This window comes from Struthio camelus, chromosome 1 (assembly GCF_040807025.1).
Source record: "Struthio camelus isolate bStrCam1 chromosome 1, bStrCam1.hap1, whole genome shotgun sequence".
In the NCBI taxonomy this organism is placed as follows: Eukaryota; Metazoa; Chordata; class Aves; order Struthioniformes; family Struthionidae; genus Struthio; species Struthio camelus.
The window spans coordinates 24,857,901-24,877,623 of NC_090942.1; the positions used below are offsets into that span (position 1 = coordinate 24,857,901).

The 19,723-nt window shown below is 42.6% G+C and overlaps 1 pseudogene; it reads right to left on the reverse strand.

Moving 5' to 3' along the window:
• Positions 1-1,105: 1,105 nt before the first annotated feature.
• On the reverse strand, positions 1,106-18,604 carry LOC104152156 (hyaluronidase-4-like; annotated as a pseudogene).
• Positions 18,605-19,723: the final 1,119 nt, after the last annotated feature.

Here is a 19,723-nt window from a genome sequence, read left to right on the forward strand (position 1 = left end):
AACCGGGAAGCTGAAAGTTCATGGAGCGCCTTGGAGACAGGCCAAGTAAGCTTCCTGCTCTTAATCACCTCTAGAAGAGCATTCTTCTCACTGTTGCCTGGAAGGAGAACCTTGGCAGTATTTCCACCGTCTCCCAAGGACTGACCTTACAGTGGCATTTGGGAGATATATAGGTCTCTCGCTGAAGATGATAAACCCGCCTGATCCTGACTAACTGCCTCTCTGATTGCCCAGGGGTGCCTTCATTAGCTTTATATTTAAAAGACATTGGAGTATTGTCACAGATTCAGGACAGAGGTAGATCTGGGGGAGATGGAGTTCCTGCTCCCAGCACTATTTATTAATTTTATTCAAAATAGTCATAGGACAGAAAAAACAGGAAGGCCCTTGGTCATGGGATTAATACATATGTCTTCTCTTTCTTGGTTAATATCCTAATCACCAGAGTTCTATTTGTCCTTTCTCTTCCCTGTCTCCTGACTCTTATGCTCCTTTCTACCTGATGTGGGTCTCAAAGTGTAAACACCTCCAGCATCATGGATATGAAAGGAGAAAAAATGAGCTTGAATCCACCCAGATGGAAAGGAAACTAGATACTCATCCCACCCCCATTTTCTGGGAGAAAGCTCTATCCATCCCACAAGAGGTAGCTATACATATCTTTCTCTTTTTAAAAGGAAAACAGTGAACTCCACCCTATTTCTTTTTCTAACAGTTAAAGGCACCCACTATTGCACTTGTCACTGTCAGTTGGACAGAAAACTGGCCTCCAGCACTTCCAAGCAGTCTAATTTCAGAAGATGGAATAGAGGACCAGACATGTTCGTACGACCTGTGTTTTCTGTTGACTCACTCTGAATAAGGCAGGTCCTTATTCAGAGTGTGGGTCTTTAACTCAGCCTTCAAGGTGCCCCGTTCTCCTCATTCATTATCTAAAGAGCACCAGGGCATTAGCTGCAGATTTTGGATTACAAAATCCGAAGTCCACGCCATGCCATGTTAGACACCTTCAGCCCCCAGCTGGAGATCATGTGAGTCTTTTTGAAAGACGATACGCTCCACTGTCCCTCTGGACTGACTAGCCAGACCTTTGACTAAGCAGCCATTAGAACACACTAATCAAGGACAAAGAAAGCAAGCAGATCACTGCAAACCTTCTGCATAAGACAGAATCTGCAGAATCCCCTGGATGTTCATCAGCTACTTTAATTTCTTTACAGTCAGTCCCTTCATAACTCTGATAGCAATGGCAGACAAATTTCTTTCATATTATTTCCAGATCTTCATTTGATGCTTCTCCTCTCACAATAAATCCTTGGTCCTCTGAGGCTTCTATCCTGAAGTTCTTAGGATTCAGATGTAAATATGCCTGGGCTTTCCAGGTTCTTCGTACACATCGTCCATTGTCCTTAGAAAGTGTGCCTACTGCACACTTCAGCTGCTGTTGTTATATTGATAATGTAGGGTCCTAATTCAGAATCAAGGAATTGCTGCACTTTTGTGCAGTTTCTCTGTAAATAGCAGAGAAGAGAATTTAGCTGAAGTGAAACTAACTACTCTATTTTTTCTCTTTTTCACTCAGAAAAATGTACACTATGTAAGCAGCCCTCATTAAAGCTGACTGGATTCATTCAGGATAACTTAACTTTGACCAATCCAATTTAAAGGATTATTAGAGGTTTTTATACAGAAAATATAACCTAATAAAAGTGCAGATATTTGCAAAGGCGTTTAGCAACTTGCACTCCCCAGAAAACACTACAGCCTGGAGATCCAGAAAGAAGCCATGATGGATACTAGAAATGCAGGTCAGGACAGTATGAGAGTGTGGCAAGAGTGTGGAAGTCAAGACCTGACAGAGGTGCTGCAGGGGCTTGACCCAGCTGGAAGGTAGCTCAGCTCTCCTTTTCACATTGACAGATGCGACAGCTGAGTATTCCTAAAAATTGGCTGAAGCAGTTGAGTTTGCTGACAACCGCACAATTATCTCCAGCCATTCCTTCACATGCTAGCTAGGTTTTCTGTACTATCTGCCAGGGGAGAAGTGGCCCAGAACATCTATTTCACATGATTTTAAGAATAAAGTCCTTTCTCACGACAAAGTTTGATGTATGGGCGCCTGAAAGTTCCAGGACATTTTGGAGCCTCAGAAGTCAATCTTTGAGTTTAATGTGGCCAAGTCCAATATCATGTAATCCAAAGTCCTTCCATATGATCTCAACAGACTGCTTCATTTTACATGCCCATACACAAGCACAAATGGATTTCCCCTGACCAGACAAATTGCAGGGCAGTGCTGGTATACCTACTCCTGCCTGACTGATCTGCTAATCAGGCTTTAGCTGGTTTCCTGGTGTTTTACTCAGCTGGAAAGGAATCTGTCCAGGATTATAAATATTGAGGAACTGTCTTCCAGAATGCCTAATGGTCACCACTGGTTTCATTTCCTACCACTGGTGGCCTATAAGCCTCACAACACCTTGTTAAACCAGGAGAAATTGCATGTTCCATAGTAATCCTGACCAGGAACAACAGAAACTGACTAAGCAGTTAGCTCTGCTGGTACCAAGTACTCAGAAGAACTGGTGTGGTTAGACACTGTCTAATAATAGGATAAAATGATGATGTTACGCATTGCATTTATGTCAGGCACAGGCTTACCTCTGAAGAAGTTAAATTCGTATCTCCCCAAATAACAATCCTGTAGCTCCCAAGGCAGCACTTTCTCCAATAGTGCTAATAAGATCTTGCTATAGTGAAAAGAATTCTGACATGACTGTCAGAATATTTCAGTATTTCACAGCATTTCCAAAGCAAGCCAGTGACTTGTTGTGGCAATCCTTCAGAGTACATTTTCTTTTCTTACCTGTCCCTATAAGCTTTTTTATTTTAACTCAAGGTTTGCTTTATGGGGTACAAAGATAATTAAACATAGGTTGATCCTTGTAAACTTAGGTACTGCCTGAGATGCTGGTAATAAGCAAGTTACAAGTACTGGGAAAAGAATGCATTTCAATTCATTTTGATGCAAAATTTAACTGCAATCATGTGATATCTCATCACTTATTGGGAGCAACTCAAATCTTTTTATTAAAGTGGGATTTTAACGTGAGAATTCCCCAGATCATTCCACGAGTTCATATCTTGCTGATAAGGGGAAGGAGAGAGTTACTTTCCAATGTCATTCAACTATTTTCCAGTCCCACTCAAATCTGAAAGCTGTGATTCCAATAGTGTGCGTTGTTCTTGCTGCTTTCAGTAGGAGCTCACTTAAGTTCTTACACAAACTCTATAAAATGTTATTGTAAGTAAGCACAAATTATGGGAGGGAGAATGCTGGCATTGCGCAACCTTTAATGAAAGAGAAATGCAATAGTTTGGGAATCTTAAGAATTTCAGTTTGAATTTTCATGCTATTTCTATGTTTGTGCCATTGGAGATATCTTTCATTGTACCTTTTCCTCATATCACAACATTTAAGGAGAGGGTATTTGGAGCATGGATGTTTTTCCCTGATTTGCACAGTGAATTACTATGCCACAAGCACGACATTTTACACTGAAGGTGAAAGATCGTTAGCAGGCGGGCGACTCCATAGTCACCATCATAGATATAAGGGAGATTGCAGGCCACATCACATCAGTTATCAAAATTGAAAAATTGCACAGGAGTTAGATGTCTAAGAGGGGAAAGAGGTGGAAACTGCTTGGGCATAAAACCACAAAGAGGTACACAGCAGCCTGCAGCAGTCCTTAACCTCTACCTATCCTCTCGCAAAGCTAAAGGGCAAGCTAGATAAAACCACCAAAGCAGGTGCCTACACTTCCTTCAATGTTGACCAGGAGCTGGCCACTGCAAGTTAGTCATCAGCTTTGCCATATCCTCCTCTCTAAATGATTCAGAGTTATCTTCTTTCTCAGTGGCACACATCATTCAGAGTTAGGTCAAGAAAGCGATCAGGTTTTGGAGAGGAAACTCTGGCCCAGACCCAAAGCCCAAAGAAAAGGTGGTGTAGATAGCCAGAGGCGCAAAAAAGTGCTAAGGACTCCCAAGAGGCCATTGCATCTGGGATGACTGTTTTCTGTTATCTGTGTTTTGTCTGGAGGTGAACTGCATTGTTCCCAGAGTGTGTCCTCTATCACACATGTAAAATTAATAATCCAGACAGTGGGTGACCACAGAATGGAGATAAATGGTTGGGTACATTCATCTCCCCCAGCCCCACTCAGGTCGAGTGAAGGATTTCCTTGTGCTGGGATCTTCTCCCACTTCTTCTTCCCCTGCAACATGCACATTGGTTCAAAAGGTACAAATGGGCCCAAAGTTAGGTCTTCAGTCAAGGACAGGCACATACCTTCAAGCTGGAGAGAAACACAGCCCCTTACTGGGAAGTGTAGTAAGTGATGGCAATGCTGGGGGAGGAGTAGGCTCTAATAGGAGAGGGAACTAATACTCCTTCCCACACAAGGGGCCAGCTTTGGAGTATGTACCTCAGCTGAGAGACTGAACAGAGCCTTTATTAAGTGAATACAGCTCACTGTGTATTGAGACCTGTTGCTAATGCAGTCACCCTCTGCAGAGGAGAACTAAGCCAGGGTTATGATAGAAAAATTAAGCTGTTTTTTTTTTGAAAGACAGACTCCTGGTTTAAATTTCCTATTCTGATGTGACATCGAACAAGTTGCTAACATCTCTGTCTCTGTTTCCCTTCTACAAAAGGGGAAGCTATCTTGAGATTAGTTAGTAGTTGCATACCTGAGAAGAGAAAAGCACATCAGGGAGGATTAATGTATTCACCATCTCCCGTGTACTACATCAAACTGCTGAAATCCTTTAAATCCCTTCAAATGCCTGTTTGAGAATGGCACAGTGATGAACTGAAGCAAAAATCTAGATATTTAAGACCTAAATTTTCCTTCAGAACATTGAGCTCTTTAAAGCATGTGGACAATTAACATGAATCAGCAGAGCTGGCCCAATCAGGAGTGTTCCCATCCCAAGTCACCATCTGCAAGAATCATTAAAGCATTAATGTGGCCCGCATTGTTCCAGTAATAGCCTACTGTAGACAGAAATAATAAAGGTCTATCTCTATAGAGATAACCTCTATAACCTCTCTATAGCATCTCTATAACCTAATTGAGTATACGCAAATACAGGCAAAGCATAACCTTGGAATGTCATGGAGGAAATCCTTATGGATTCATTCACCCTAAACTGAGAAAAGTGCAAAATGTTTTGACTGTTTCCAAGGGATTTCTTAATGCCAATGGAAGGATACAGGGCGGCACTGCTATTCCAGAGCCAGGAAAGTTCATTGTTCCTCAAAACTTCACTCTTTGGGCAGGAAATCAGTGTAGTTCAGATCATGGAAATTGTAATTGTGACAGTCAGGGTATAAACAGTATCCACACAGGCTCTTTGGTCTGCTTTTCATTCCTAATGCAATTGTTTCCTTCATAAAATCTTTTGCACTTTCTTCGAAGGAAAGTCTGGCTAAATGCTCACCGTCATTTGCTGAAATATTCCCTTGCAATTCAGAAATAAATTTCCTGGACTTTCTTCTGTAAATATCTGTTGTCTGCCAGTTGCAAGCCCACTGAAGCCTCCAGTACTCCTAGTCTATGACAGCTAATCCGTTGAAATCCTTAGCTGGAAAGTAATAGTTAATGTCACGGCCAGCTTTTTCCAGGTGAGTTTGCAAACTGAAGTTCTAGGGTAAGCCACCATTAACAGGAATTTCCTGTGATGTGTACTAAAGATAATAGCCAAGCCTATTAAAATAAAATATTGTCATGTTCTGCCCTCTTGCTTTAGCTAATGGGCTTCCAATTATATGGAACGTTTTCAAGTTCAGTATTATGTTGCATCTCAGGGAACACAGATCTGTCGGTGTTTTCCAGGCAGCTATAAAAGGCTTTCTATAGAAAACTGGTGGTCGGGCTGGTTTCAGAATGAGGGAAGAAGTCCAGATGGATGTTACGCACAGCCACCCTGTGAGTTGTAACATGTGAAAGATGCACAATAGTATCCCATTTTCAGGCAGTATTCTCATGACGTAAGAGACAACAGCAGACAGATCTCCCAGATTGTCTGTAAAGCATAAGAGAAGAAGTATTACTATTTATTCCACGTATAGCTATATGAATATGTATCAGCCATTTCTAAGGTATCACTGAATTACAGTAGCACTGAAGAAACAAAGTGGTCACAACCTAATCCAAATAAAGGGGGCAGATTCTCTGCTGGAGTAAACCAGTATATGTCTGTGGAGTGCAACTGCAGAAATTAGCAGCAGCTGCTGGTTTTGCCAGTCCAGGTCCTTCTGAAGTCACTTAGGATGATATCACTTCAGTGGGCTCCAGGGTGTCTTAGTGGCCATGGCTGTTGTAGCTGAAAAGGTTGGTGAAGAAATGGTTACCTCGTTCCTCAAAAACTCTCAATAATAAGAAAAATAAACTATCAAATCAAACCTTAGCTTTTATCATCATCTTTATAACTTTGTGAACCTGCCTGACCTGACTAATACTGTGCCAGCTAGAGATGCTCAAATAGCTCTAAACAAGCATACATATTTCACTGTCATCATGCAGTACCATAAAGGGATACAAGATCAGACCCCCTAACAGCAATAAACCAGACCCATGAAAGGCTGTTCTGAACTACTTATTAGTCTGACTGCATTATCAAATTGAACTAGCTCCTTACATACCAGCTCATATTGGTTTGCACAGCAATCCATTATGCAATGTGGAGTTTTATGCCAGGCCTGTGGCCACTGGTACAAGCAGAATTGTTAGTCACAAGGCCCATGCCGGCTATGCACGTATTGCACAGAAAAGAAACCAGACAAAAAGCAAAACATATAATGTGTGTGTGTGTGTGTGTGTGTGTGTGTGTGTGTGTGTTTATAAATATATAAAATGCATATATATATATTCACATAAATATGTTTGTGCATGTGTACATGTATATGGTTGTGACAGTAGTAGAAGTGCTTAGGAGAAGGGTGGTGCTTCCATTGTTTCAGACCACTATTCTGGCATGGCACCACATTGCCCAATACTGTCAGATACCGTATAAAAGTGAAGCATCCAAAACTGTTGAAGAAAACATGCCATTAGTCACGCATGGCAAGAGCCCTGGGCCATATACATCTTTGCTAAAACAAAGAGGGGAGGGGAGACAGGAGAGAAGGAGAGAGAGAGATGAGCACTGAGATCCCACCCTTCTCCTGAAGAAGACTGCATCTGACCAGTGGCATGTTCTATCTTGGCTGATTTAGTGAGCATGAGTATCAAACACCAGTGTAAGGCATCAAGCCACTAAAAGCCTGCATTGTTTTCTACATCTGTACTATATATATGCATATATTTATTTGTTAAACAGCTATAGTGTCATTGTCTGTGCCCATCCTTTGCCCACATATCACAATCATCTCTATCATAAAAATATGCCCTTTACGCAATGCTGATACGCCCCTCTCCACCCAAGTAGCACGGCCTCAGCCTCCTGTGCTTTGATCACTCATTAGTGTGGAATTTGCTTACTCAGCCTTACCCTCACCCAACCCTGAGCTCCCCTCCACATTCAGCCCTAGGGAAATCCCAAGTAGCAGTACAACCATCAGCGTCGTGGATTTGTACTTTTCCAAGTCTTACTTCTTTTTCTTCTTCCTCGGTCCCTGCCTAGCTGTTTCTCTCTCCTGGGAGTGTGAACTGCTGGAGGTAAGGATCATTTGTGTCATTTGAGCAGCCAGACTGGTAAATAGGTGAATAGGAATAACAAGCGTATTTCTCCAGGGCATCTAGGATAGCCTCTCTTTATACCAAAAAAAACCCCAAACAAATCAGGTGATATCTATGCACCTGTGGCATTTTTATGACAAACCCCCTCAATTTCTTTACTATTTTAGGACCTAGTTTTGGGTACCTGCAGCAAAACCAACAACATACAAGGTAGTGAACCCAGGCACTTTTAATAAGCCATAGGTGCATTTAGGGTACAAGTCACCTGATGGTTTGTGACATTAGAGTGATTTGATGTGTCCTATACATGCCAGTTTCCTCTACTGACTACAAAGGCAGGCCACAGGACCAATGCATGTGCGGTGTCAACATGCAGAACTCAAAATTTCGTCAGAGAAATCTCAACCCCAGAGACTCACAATGTTGTGCATTTAGTGAGGAGTAGTCCCAGATTTTCAAAAGCACTTTCGGCAAACTAGACGGCTGACCCATATGAAAAGGCAAAGGGAGGAACATATCTAATTGGCATTAATATGCCTTTTGGGAAATGGTTTTAATGAAAATTAGCTTAATTTTCTCAGTATCTCTCAGAAAGGACATTCCATGCCGAGAAAGTAAACTCAGCAGAGCCACTCAGGGCTTCTCAGCTTTGTAGGCCAAACTAAATTTTGTCACTACAAGGCTGTACCGTCCGAGCTGGACCAAGGTGGGCTTGCTCTTGTGAAGGAGCAAACACCCAAGAACCAGTTTTAGGGAGTCAGGCTTGCTGCCCTGTTGGCTTGGAAGGGAGGGAGTGGAGGGAGGGGGCTTTGTGTCAGCACCAGCCACAGTGCCTCCTACTCCAGCCTCTCCCTCGGATCAGCAAAAGCCTTTTGGCTTTCCAGGAAGGAGCAGGGGGGCTATAGCTGGGCTGCCCAGCCATTTGCTGCCTACAGAAATGCTCTGTTTGCCTCCAAGAAGCTCCAAAATTCAGGCAGGCCAGTAGATCCCCAGGCAGGTACCCACCGCGCTCCCTCTGCCAGCAGGTACCCCCTACACTGGCACATCTGGCTGTGCATGATTTTGTTCACAGAGCCTCGAAGCTGCAAGAAAATCCTACCAGAGGGCAGCAAATCCCTACAATTACTCTTTAAAAGCAGCTATATGCGATCTGTTTTTCAGTTCCCTTAGGGGGATCCGTGCTGCTGCCAGACAGCTGTCCTCCCTGGCCTGTCACAGGCTGGGTGGGTAAAGTGTCCCCGAGCAGTGCTGAGCGCAGCCCTTGAAGGAGCTGTCTGAGGTTCCAAGGAGGGCTTCCCACGTGGCGCCTGCACGCATTGATTTTCACCGCGCGCTCACTTTGCACGAGCATGCGGGTGGCCGGCTTGCGTGGGGCTAGGGCTCCCCCGGGGCAGAGCGGCCCCTGGGCCGGCAGCACCAGGACCAGGGTTGTCCCGCCAGGCTGTGTGACCCCAGCATGCACCCCAGCCTGAGTCACCTGTCATCTGGCCGCTGATATCCCTGTCAATAATAAGTTACTGAACACTCCAGGGAAGTGGCAGTTCTATTTTTGCAGCAGTGTGAGCTGATCTGGTACAGAAAGCACCCCAGAGAAAAACTTACCATGCGGGGACCTGCAGGCAAAAGGTACTTGTAGGTGTTCTACTGTTAAGAAAGAAACAGTCACCATTTTATACTACACTCTGAGGGCAAACCACTGAGGTTTACCGGCTTCTGATTTTATTCCCTTTGGCATGCTTTGCCTTCACACATATTTGAGCCAGGAGCAAGCTCTGCAGGCACTTGTGTGCAGCAAGCTGGGAGGAAGCCCTGTGCCCAGGCTCTGCTCAGCGTCGTTCCCTTCACCCAGGCTTTTTAAATCTGATTCTAGTTGTGCGGCATTATAGTGCACGCTAGGAACTTCTCCGCCCCTTTCTGCTCGATATTTCTCTCAATTATGTCTGTTATAATTGCCAAAAGCCAGGATGAATGTGTCCAATTAGACTTCTCTGCTAATTATGGTTGTTCTGTGAACCGAGTCAGCACAGAGGCAGCCCGCCTTCGTGTCCAGCTGACAGTCAAAATGCACAGTGGCAGCAATTCCCAACAGACAGAAGCAGATGGAGACCTTATGTCTTTATTAGACAGCAAACAGCTCTAGGCAGGCCTAAGCAAAACCAGCTTAAAACATACAGTTCAGAATTGGATAGACACAGAGGACTTTACTTGTACCGGTTCACAGGATCGTGCTGAAAAAAAAAATAGCTAACTAAATGATAAGGGAAAGGCTAAGGATCAAATTATATAAGCTCTGTATTCTCTCCCCCAGTTAATCTATAGCTGAGAAATGTACTTTAAAATGTTGACATTTATCTTGTAAGAGAATTAATTCTGTACCAGTGATGTCACTTTACTCATTCAAAGGATTAGAAAAATTAGAAATGATGAATAACGACAGTGAGGTTTTTTTTTTTCCTTTCCAGTTAACATTGTTACAGCAATGTGACATTGACTCAACACAACAAGCTGATGGGCTTAAAACAGGCTGTCTCAATAGGCCAGCCAATTACCCTTTTCAAAGAGGTGCATGTTTTTTAAAATGTGAATTTTCACACTCACAGAGATCCAATAAAATCCCTGCATTTTTACAGAATTATCATTTTGTTGACTTCTTATCAGCAAAGCTAAAGCTGATACACTCAGAAGTCTCATGCGCTGGAACAAATTTTGTCTGGTTTAAGTCACGCCATCAGAACCGACTCTTGCTTTCAGTGCCAAATCTGGATGTGGAAGCAATATGCTCAGAGGCTTTGCAGATGCACAGAGCCCAGAGACAGAGAAGACCACACTGAAAGCCATTTGCCTCTCTGAGGGAGGACAGTGAGGGAGGACGCATCACTGCCGTCTTCTACCTTCCTTTGTAGGGAGGGGGGGCTCATTAATCCAATGCATCCTTTAGCTAGTGGCCTGGAAGAAATGCTGTGGAGTATATCTGTGAAGTTACTAAATGTAAGGGACTGAATATTCAGCATAATGAATAATAGAAATGGAGCAGGACCTCACCTAGCATTATCTGACCATGACTCAGTGGCAGTGAGAGCTGATTATAGCTGAGATTCAAACCCTTTTAGTAAAATGTTCCCAGTCAAGGTGCTGGGAACCCTGAGCAGCATGAGGTGCCCTATACCATTTGATAGTATTTCAAATCTCGTGCAGGGCAGCCTTAAAATGCTACAAATTAAAGCATTAATCTGTTGCAGCACAACTATTACCCATTGGACCTGTAAGCTGAATAAAGATTCAAAAGCTATAATTCAACATCTTAACTCATTATGGCATGTGGGGAGACAGGTACGGATAGCAATTTTGCAGTAAAATTGATTGAGGCTGCTAGACAGAGGTGAGCAGATTTTAGCAAACGATTTACAAGTGTGTGTAGCTTTCCTCAGGACAGTAATAATCTGGTCTTTATAATGTCAGCGCCTTCTGCTGCCATAGTGGAATTTTCCCAGTGTCTATGTGAGAGCACTTGTATTACGGTGACCCGTTGGATAGCTGGACTCCTGGTTATGAAAAGTGAAAGAGATTGATCGAGTGCCCTTATGGCACACCCAGCTCCCCCTCCACTACGTGTTACGTAAGTCTCTCTCATTCGCAGACAACTACATCTAACAGGGATTCAGATAGGGGGATTAAATCCATACTTAGCCCTAGCAAAAAGGAAGCTCTTTTAATGGATTCATTTAATGTCTCATGGAAATATTCATAAAGTCAGTCTTTATGCTTAGTTTTGTACTTCCATGATGCTCTTGATGCCAATGACTGCACTAATGTCTGGTATATACTGAAATAATGATAGGGTTTCTTTGGCCTATGTCTAGCTTTGAAAAGTTCCCGGTGCTCCATACCACAACTTTCCCCCTGTTTTAAATCCTAAAGATTTTCCAGTACATCCCTTTTCCAGAGAGGGTTGCCTTTGCTTTATTTAGGACTTTTATACTAGAGAATCAGCATACTGCCATAGCACAAGTAGTTTGTGTTGACTTCGTGTGGGAGCCTATTAAAAAGTTATAAGGATTACACCATGTGCAAAGCAAGGCTATTCACTCTAAGGTTACGTCAGCAGCATGACATGAAGTTAGTGTTCAGGAGTTGGCTTAAACTCTGAGTCCCAGGATGTCCAGGTTTCCTGTGACACTGCTGGCTGCTTATTTATCAGTAGTTAAAAATAACGACGCTGTAAAGAGCCAAGTTTGAGAGATGTGCTTAGAGGATCGCAGCACAGCGTAGCCAGCCACCTTAGGCTGTGTGAAAAAACAAGTGTGGGCCCATTTTAAGACATGAAAACTGCTTGGGCTCTCCCTCTCCAGAGGGCTTCACAGTTTTTCTGGGCATCTAGGGTGTCCACACAGTGTGGATTAAGGGCATTTTTGGACCAGGAATGGGCTTCATGGAGTGTAACTACCATCCTCTTTTTCCTGCATTTCTGCAGCTGCTGAGAGAAAAGATCAAATACCAACAAATTAGTTCTAACTTACTCCTGTTCTTCATAGCATGTTAAATTTTGTTGAAATGATTCTCTTACTCTCTGTCCATTTTCCTTATCCAATTGTATGGTAAATCCTAACTGGAAAAACAAACAAAGGATAGTTGATGTTGTGGGCATATCCTTTTCACAGAAATTAAACAGAAGGTTACCCCTGCACAAAAGGAAGGGGTTGACTCTCCTCCCACTAACTTTCCAGTGAGTCCAGCAGAGTTACTTTGTACTTGCACTGGGATAAGATCAGCCCCCCAGCGTCTGCAGAACAAACTCCCACACACAGGCTGGAATGATTACAGCTTGCACCCAGCATCAGCAGATTCGGGTGACATTCCTTTCTTCCTCCTCCTACAGAATAACTGTAATGCAACAACAACAAAAAAAGGCATTTGATTTTCCCCCCACCAGCTGACTATTACATTAGAACTAAATGTTATTGTTGGAGGAAACACAACAATTCAGCATTGTTAGTCTAAGGGATTATTGCAATTATTTTAAGCCAGGAGACATATAAACCTCTGTAAGCCTCATGTATGGATTGGATTTTAACAGGGGGCTTTGAACAAATGTAGTGAGCCTCACTCAGTAGCCATGCTCTCAGGCAGCCTCTCCATGCGGCTTTCATCAAAAGTCTTATGACCTGCTGCTTCCCTGTGAGCACAGAGAGGATATTTTAAGGAATTGCTGCTAACTGTCCTTGCAGCAGTGGGTGGGTGCTAGGACAGCCTAACAGGAAAAATCAGAGGATGAATAAAGCAAATATGAATATTTCATGTCTGGTTTTCAGCTAGCGCAAATCAAAAATGATATATTATCTTAAATCAGATGAGGTCGTGCCCCTTTACGAGTGGAAGAATCACAGAAAAAAATAAAATAAGAGGTTGCATTCAGAAAAATCAAGTGCTTTCTGTCAGAAGTGAGTGGGGAACTCTACAACTCAAATTAGCATCTTCACTGAAATCAGGTCAGTTTATTATCAGGTCCTGATCCAAGTATGCTCAGATCTGGGTGTGAGAGCCAGGAGACCCTTCGGAGTATTGCTGCTGAGGAATGAATGCAATTTCAACACTTGCACATTACCATTCCTTCCCAATCAAGGTGCAACAATACCTAAATTCTTACAGAAGCCCAAGGAGAGTTTGTCTCCCTTCTCTTCAGTTTAAAACGCTTGTGATTAGTCCAAAGTGCACAAAACAAAGTTTGATGCTGAAACTTAAGAAAAGAGCGCTTGTCCATGGAGCAGTCTGAAGTCTCCACAGGACTTCATTTCACACTTGTGCAAATTAACCCCGTGCAATCAGCATCACTTACCATCGTAGGGCTGGAGGACTTGAGCACTATATTGAAAATTGGACAAGACCTTTGTGCACAGCTGAATTTCATGAAGCTTGAAAAAGCACCTTTGATAGACTTCGGGAGTGGCCCTGCCTCTGCCCTGTCCTCCCCGCCAGGCCAGCTTTTATCTTGCCTCGGTGCAGTGTCCCCACCAGGACTCCTGCCGCAGCCTGCTCTGGGTGATGAGGAGCAGGAAGGTCAGAAGCGTGGCAGGGACCTGGGCCATTTAGACAAGTCCGGAGCAAACAACCACCACCAGCACCTTGGGCCTTCTCCTACTGCATGAGCGGGCAAATGTGCTCCCTGTGCCAGCTGGGCCGGTGTAGCCCAAAGTGGGGAGGGAGACATGTGGAGCGGGTCTGTTTCAACATGCCCGTCGGGAACCCTGTGCAAAAACGAAGGGCAAATTCCCTGAGCATTAAAATGCATATACTGAAGCTCACCTCCACCAGACCATTCCTTATAGTGAGAAGCATGAGCGGCCATACACGGGGGACAGGGACAGTGACACAAGGTGAAAGCGAATGTCAGCCTGAGAAAAGGCAGCCACCCTGTGCGAACATGATCCACTGCCCTTACGGCAGTCAGGGGCTGACTTACCAGTCCCGTAAGGTTTCCTGCCACCTACTGGAGGGAAATATTAGGTGAGTGGCCACAAAACCAAGGTGAGGAGCAGCTGTAGTAAAGCATAAAATAAATACTTTGTGTTCTGCCCTGAAAATCCGGTGTCTGAAGGAGCAACATAACAAATAAGCTTAATAACCTGCTCAATCACTGAGAATGTTATTGCTAGGACACAAACAAACATCATTCTTCCAAAAGCTGCTCACAAATGTCAAACTACTTGACTGTCTGAGGAGAAAAAGCAGAAACGATATTCCGGGCTTCTTTTCACAAACACAGAAGGAAAGCACCTTAAATAAAAACCAGAGCAGTCTTGCTGTAATGGAAAAATGAGAAAGTAGCTTTGAATCTCTCTGAGAAAACAGACTGCCAGCGTGGTAAAACATTGCCATAGACAAAAAATAAATACATTGTCTAAAGAGACCACTTTTATTGTAAAAATAAGAGCAGTCATATTAAAGAAGTTTGAAATGTTGTTATTTGAAATTACAGAAGACTGTCTATTTTTAGCTTGTTAGACGCTTTTCGCTTCCTGTGTAAACGAGGTTACGTAATGCACATAATCTGGACCTCTGCAAAGACCATAAGAGCCAAGCTATAAGGTTATGTAACTGCCTCTAAGTTTGTTTCCACATGCCAGAAAACAAAGCCTCATGCCTGTGTTAACTCTTCTGCTCTTTCTGGGGCAAATTAAATATATAAATGCATATATTTAAATATACACATTAAATAGCCATAATATAAATAGCCATATTTTCTTATTATAAATTAAATGAGATATCCAATTAAATATTAATTAAAATTACAACCTTGAAATTACTTTGGTGACATTAAATAAGGGATAACCTGGTATATTGTAACTATTAAAAATCACAAAGTCAAATCACACTATTAAAAATCACAAAGCAAAGAATATACGTTCTTACTTTTATTTTATGAAGCTACCAGAGAAGTTCCCACCTCTTCCCTAACTTGATATCTAGATGCTCTTGACTGCTGTATGATATGGTATGTAGAAAATAAGCAGTGCCATTGCTTAGTTCCTGTAAAAACATTCTAGTGGCTTTAATCTTATTAAAGAGTATGTGACATTATTTTGTTTTCTTTTTTAAGGACTGGATTTTTGTCTTTCAGAAGTTGCACTTTTCCTAGCCTGCATTGTTCTTCGAAGTGCATGAAACTATCATTTCCAGCTTATTTTTAGAGTAACCTGTGTTTGCAAATACTCCCACTCTCTGAGTCTGGCACAGATCGACAGGAAATTACTTTTCCTGAAACATAAACAAAAAATAAGTTGTGGCTGCCACAGCACCTTAACTGTATCAAAGTTTGGTTGGTGAAAATCTTACTATTTTGCAGGGTGTGCAACTTTAATTCACTGCCTGCACAATCTGCTTTCAATGTAAAACTAAGGCAATTTTTAATTTAAGCAACAATTTTTATTTTGACAAGGAATTTTTAACAGAAAAAAGTGCACGTGCCTGTTTGTGCACCGTGTCACAAGTCGTAACTAACGGATCCAAGCTTTCATTCTGTTTGTGCTTTGTGTGTGAATGATTTTAGCTCTTTTTTCTCTAAAAAATAATTCCCGTTTTTAAAAATCCACTGACCCTAGCAGAGACCTTGAATTAGGGAAAAGCTGTTCAAACGCAACAAAGCTGGTCTGATCATGTTCAGCCAGCAAAGCTTTTGTTTTCGTCCTAAAGACTCGGGGGCAACAGGGGACTTCATAGGACTTTTTATGTTCTTTGAGCTGCACTGTCCAAGGTGAGACCTACCTGCCCTGACTTTGGCCTCTGACTAGACATCTAAGTCTGAGCTAGTTATCTAGCTAGATTTAGGGGAGCTACACAGGGGCCCTCACGTGCCTGCACACCTCCTCCTCAGCCAGATGTGCAGCGCCCCATACCCCAGCAGCGTGAGCTGCTCTGGGCACTGCAGCTGCAACAAGCAGCCTCTCCCCTGCCCTTGCTGGCAACAGCTTGTGAATTTATACAAGGAGCCAGTTCAGGTTGCTGATCCATGAGAAATCATCCTCCCACCAGCCCCCCAGATGAGTGTGCAGCTCAGCACCCTGAGCTCCTGGCCCAGGCTGCAGCGGCCATGCCAGGTGGCAGAAGAGGAGCCGAGGGCAGGGAGGGAGCCACGCTGGCCGCAGCTCAGCCTCACAGCGGCTGCCACCGCTGCAGAGCCACGCTGTGCAATGGGTCGGGTGAGTCACCCGCTGACGCTGCCGGTTCCTCCCCACTGAGTCCTCAAGTTCATACCAAGGCTTTTTATTCATGATACGTTGCCCTGAGGGGCAATACTCAACTTACGGTGCTGCTACCACTACACCACAGTTTTGCCCACTCTTGTAGCCTTGGCTCAGCTGCCTGAGCAGTCATGATATGAGTCAGACTGAGGAATCAACCTGAGTTAAAAAAAATACATTGTTTAGGGTACTTTTTTAACAAGGAACTTTTGAGCTGGATGAGCCCTCAATGCAGTTCCCAGCAAAGGCACCCAAACAGCCCCGCTAGCACAAGCAAGTGGACATTGCACCACAGTACAGGGATGGTAGTCAGAAGAAAGACTGAGAGTGGGAAGGAGACACTAGTGGCACCTGAAGCTGGTGTTGCTGTCAAATTAAGTCTGGAGCTCCACATATCTGCCTATTAGACACTGAAGTGGAACAAAATGAGCCCCAGCCTTTCCATACATTTCTGACTTGTTCAATACATGCAACCACATATTGGGTAGAATGCTCCACTGAAATAACTCTGCTTTTTTCTTGCTTGCTACATGGCTTCCCCATTGATAATTTAAGGTTAGTATTAGTTATATTTCCAGACATGCAAAAGACATAATATACAGAAACAGAAAACCCACCAGGGAACAAATTTATCCACTATGGCCTTCATTAGACTTGAACTCTTGGGATGAATTGAGTGTAGAAGAACATGAACCTCTAGAAAGTATAATTTTTATCCACCCATTCAAGTTTTTGCTGATCACTCAGACTTCTGGGTGCACAGATCAGGTGTTTTTATCCCTGGAATAAATAGTCATCTGACATTAATGAGATGGCTTTAAAAATAGATGTTTCATTGCTGTGTTGGTTCATTTACAGGCAGTGGTGAGAGAGAAAGAAGAAATGAACAAAGCATTTCCCCAGACTGCAAAATTTCAGGATGTTAAATCAGGAAATTTGAGAAAGCTGGAAATCTATCCGTTGTGGGAGCCCTTATATGCAGCTTAACAACCCCTGCCTGCCCTCAGTCAGCAGCACAGCTACCTCCAACCCTGTTAGCAACAGCTATAGTTGTGAAGAACTTCCAAAGACTCTTACTTTCTAACAGCAAATCTTATTTTCTTCACAGAAGAAGGTGCTCTGACTAGTTGAAATATAAAAAAAAAATCTGTAAAATTACATTCACTTAGGTGCTCGATTCCATTAAAAGTGATTAAGGAGCTCAAACCAAATTCTGGTTTTAATTATACCCAGGAAAATCTGCTGAAGTCAATTTGGTGATTAAGTTGCAGAACTGGCCTTGCAGTTCTTCACAGAAATATTTGAGCCAAATCCAAAGACCTCTGTCTCCAGGTCTATACTCCTGTGTGTGAGATGGTAACTTAGACTAAAGAAGATCTGTTGCACAAATTTACACCTGAGATAAACTGTCAAAGCACTATGGACTTCAGTAAGGTTCTGTCAGTGTGCACTAACAGGGGATATACATCACAGGTTATTGAATTAAGAACATTACCACTTCAGCATTTCTATTGTTTGTATAAATTTCCCACAAAGGACCAGAACTTTAGCTGACTAAGAGCTTATATTGGTTTGACTGAATTTATGTTACCCAAATAAATGTTGCATATAAGTCATTAAACAGTTTATTCTCATATCCCTATAGAAATAATAGAAACACTTTACAATGTGACACACAGCATTTTAAAAACACATTTCGGTGACATAACATATGGCATATTTTCTCATCACACCATGGTTTCAGAATGCAGGTTAGTGTTGCACAAAGCAGAAGCATCCAGTCTAAATGCAGATCTATTGCTGATGACAGGTGTTTAGTAAAAATGAGCTAATGGTTTCAATGCACTCACTACATTAAAATATCAATAACTTTCCCCTGCATTTCAGCGAACTAATCTGAAAAAAAGAGCTAAAGCAGAATGTACATAATCAAGAAAAAAAAAGGTAAACACTCTAGCTTAATTCTGTCTTAACGCTTTTCAGTTTTCCTAAACTTGCATTTTAATTCCTTCTCTCCCACATCAAAAAATTAAGTTTTTTACCTTCACTTTGCTGTCATCCATTGCTGTTACATGCTACACAGTAAAAGGTCAGAGGCAAATCTCTTCTGCAGTTTCTCAGCACAACTTGTCATTACAGAGTGACTCAAAACACTATGGCTAACAATAAATCTCTATCTAAATGAAGTCATTCCTTCTTCAGTGTCTAGGTGTAAAGTGATCACTAGCCTTAAAATATCTATTACAGTTCTGTTATACTCTGGGTCCTCGGCTGGAGTGAATCTGAGCACTACAGCTCACACCATCTGTGAATCTGGCCCTAGAAAATGAAGGAAAGCTTTTTTGTGGGGTTACAATGAAAAATAACAGGGGAGTACAAAGAACACCCAGGCAAATTATAATGCAGAGAGACATGCTAATGTTTAAAGTAATTTAGGCCAGTATCAAAAAGGGGGCCCGGCTAAAGGGCAGATTCAGGCTTCCTTCCTCAATTATGTATCCCCTCCACATAGCCTTGCTGGTTTTAGTCAAATACCATGGGAATAGCATACTGTATGATGTAATCAATGAGATCTGGCCACAGATGATCAGTACAGGCTTTTCACCCTAGTCGGAGTAAAAGACTCTCAGACCCAAGTATGGATTTCTAATTAATTTCAGAGTACATGATGTGGAATAGTACTCAGTTCAACCCCTCAATTGAAAGCCTCAAATGAAAATTACTTTAATATCTTACCTAAGACAGAGTGAGACACGGGGGAATTCTTGTTTTTATCATCAAATTAATTAAGGCATTGTTTACTATGTTGAAAAGCTGTATCGAAAATGGATATGTTTTTGGTAAAATATATTTTGTTCATAGATGAACCTGGGCCAATGAATAACTAGAAAGAATGCTCCTCAGCCTGTTTGCAGCAAGATGGTGTTCTTTCAGGTGCTAAAATAACCAGTGGTTCCTAAGCTATACCACCTCCAAAGGGGCCCCCATCTAAAACTGAAGGTTGCAAGACAAAAAGTTGCCCTTGAGTAGACTTCCTAAGCTTCTGCCTCTCTCATTCAGAAGGGAGACACATGCTGACAGAGGGATTTGTGAGCCTGTTCCCTGTTTCCCATTCACTGGCCAACCACCTTGGTTTGGTGACTGAGCAAGAGCCATATCACAGCGGAGCTACCAGATGTGTGTATTTTGCAGAGCAGAAAGCAAAGGATCCTGGAGGCCCTGAATGACACAAAATTCCCT